The sequence below is a fragment of the Labeo rohita genome, chromosome 3, assembly GCF_022985175.1.
Source record: "Labeo rohita strain BAU-BD-2019 chromosome 3, IGBB_LRoh.1.0, whole genome shotgun sequence".
Lineage (NCBI taxonomy): Eukaryota > Metazoa > Chordata > Actinopteri > Cypriniformes > Cyprinidae > Labeo > Labeo rohita.
The window spans coordinates 30,742,450-30,745,254 of record NC_066871.1 but is presented as its reverse complement, the minus strand read 5'-3'; the positions used below and the strand labels follow the sequence as shown (position 1 = coordinate 30,745,254).

Sequence of the window (2,805 nt, the reverse complement as noted above, 5' to 3'; positions counted from 1 at the left end):
CGCAAGTGGATCAGGTACACCGACTGACCTATTGTCAAGTTGGGACTTTTCCTGCTACCCAAGTTTATAAAGAATACCTGAACAAGTTGACCGCAACAGCAAGGACTAATGATATGGAAACCAACATCAGAGGTAAGGAAGTGTTTAAACTTAAGCTGCGTTTTTAAGACGGCATGTTTATAAACACCGGCGCGTGTGCGCACTCATCAATCTCGCATCACTTTAACCTGTCCCGTTTAGTACTTAAAGTGAGTCAATTCACACTGCACCGATAGACGCAGACAGACGCTAACAAACATTTTGTCGCGTTTTTAGCTGCTTTTCTTCCTTTGAACGTTCTAAATCGGAATTGGAATGACTAAGAAGTGACGTCGGTGAACGAACGCGGCAGTCACACGAGTCTACTCGCGTCCAGCTGTATTCCACTGTACATATCTTGGTATTTATGTGATTTCAAATTAGTAAATGCAAAATAAAACTGAAACAGATGTAGTTTGTGGACATTAGCGAACAATTTGAGCTACGTCTAATCAGAAATGCGAAGTTATATCCTGGTTTGGGTCCAGTTTGTAGTTCGGTGTGTCTTTAGAAATGTTTAATAACAAAAATCCACTAGTTAGTAAGGAATGTGAATAACTTCGTTGAGGTAACTTACACTAGCACCATGCAACACCGACAGTTGCAGACTTCAGCGCACGCCCATACCATGCCAGATGTCGTGAATTCCACTAGGGGTTCACCTACATGGAAATATCTTGATTTTTCTTACATTTATTTTTCAGGTGGGATATTTGAGTGTCTGTGGAGGCCTCTGAGAAGAGTCTGGAGACTTCTGTGCTGCCATGGACATGATGACAATGGTGTGTATCTGAAGGGTTTACACAATATCATTAAGTAACAATTCATAATAACCAGTAGAATGTAAATGTGACCCTGGACCACAAAATCAGTCTTAAGTAAGCTATCACAGGTAATTTGTAGCAATAGCTAAAAATACATTGTTTGGGTGAAAATTATAGATTTCTCTTTTATGGCAAAAAATTACGATATTATATTATTAAAAATTAGATTTTGTATATTTCCTACCGTAAATATATCTACTTTGTTTAGTAATATGCATTGCTAAGAACTTTATTTGGACAACTTTAAGGCAATTTTCTCAACATTTAGATTTTTTTTGCACACTCAGATTACAGATTTTCAAATACCTGTATCTCGACCAAATATTGTCCTAACAAACCATACATCAGTGGAAAGCTTATTTATTCAGCTTTATTCATCTTTATCTTTATTAAATATTTATTATTTATGATGGATCAATCTCAATTTAGAAAAATGTACCCTTATGACTGGTTTTGTGGTCCAGGGTCACATATGAAAAAAGTAATAATTTAAATATTACATTAATATTTAATGTGTAGTATAGTGTAAAGTGTTATATTTATAATAATAATAATATAAAAAAAACTTTTGTGTGTAATGTTTTACCAGAAATAAAACTTTCAGAGGAAGAAATATCACCATTTTTTAATGGCCATAGCTCCGTCCGTCCATGGTGCAGCCCAAGTTGTTTTCATCACTGAGGTAAGACTAAATAAAGTATTAAACAGTACATTTGAAAACCTAAGCTCATGTAAAACAGCATATAATAAATACCTGCTATTTTGTTTGTGTATGTGGTTTTTTAAGCAATTGGATTTATAACAAGTCTCTTTAAATCAAAAATTTAATAGCGTGTTTATGTGGTGGCTAAAGTAAATGAATCAAGTAGAAATTTTCATAGTTAATCTGCTGGCAAAAATGTTGAGTTTATTAGCATTCAGTGTATCACTCAGTGTATCAGTCCTCAAAATGTGAATGGTTTATTTGAATCAATTATTTCTATATGTTCTTTTTTTATATAATACAACAATGTTAAGATGTTGTGAGACATCAGTATATTAATATTTTCATCAACAGAGATTTTCAAATCATGTATAGTCGTATCATTTGTGTTTTTATTATTGAGAAAATCAAAAACCTTCAATTAATATATTTTAATAAAATAATTTTATTGGCTAAATTAATGTTATCCACTATGTAGTCTGCACGGAATTAATGAAATTGTATACGATAGCTCATATGTAGTGTATTTGTTTATAAATTATCTATTAATAATATATCATGACATTTCCCATCTTTCCTATATAGATGATCATTTTTGATGAATTGATGAGCAGCCAAACAACAGAATTCTTGGAGCAACATTTAAAGCATTTAAAAGACTTGGCAAAATTGATCTACTTCCTCTCAAGCTGTCTCCAAAGCAGAGGCACCGTTACTGAATAATGCGGTCCCAATATGATGTGTAACTTTGTGCCTTACCACTACTGCCTAGTGCCTATAAATTCTCAGGAGACCAAACCCATCGTCTTTTGGAGATGTTGGCTGGTCAGACCTCAGGAAATGTGTCTACCTCTTCTGCGCCAACTACCAAAGACAATGTACTCTTCTTGTGTCAGGTCAAATAGGCAGAATATTTGTCTAAATTCAAGTAGGTCCATGTAAAGCCCTATTTGGACAGGATTAGTTTTATATGGTAAAGTAATTATTGCCAGAGCTTCTCAGGGATTTTAGTCCTGTCTGAATCTCAGTAATCATTACAGACTAATGATGACATCAGATCAAAGTGTTCAGCTGCATTGCTAATGGACATTCTCTTCATTTTCCACTTGGAAAACTTGAATGAAGATTGAGAAACAACAACATCACAAGTTTATCAATTCAGAGATGGAGGATTGGCCCCCTTGAAATAACCATCGCCTG

At 34.3% G+C, this 2,805-nt stretch overlaps 1 long non-coding RNA gene across 1 annotated transcript; it reads left to right on the top strand.

The window, feature by feature from the left end:
• LOC127156281 (uncharacterized) lies at positions 1-2,531 on the top strand. Its single transcript, XR_007825717.1, has 4 exons — positions 1-132; positions 783-860; positions 1,492-1,584; positions 2,191-2,531. It is a non-coding gene; the product is annotated as an uncharacterized LOC127156281 (long non-coding RNA).
• The last annotated feature ends 274 nt before the right edge of the window (positions 2,532-2,805 follow it).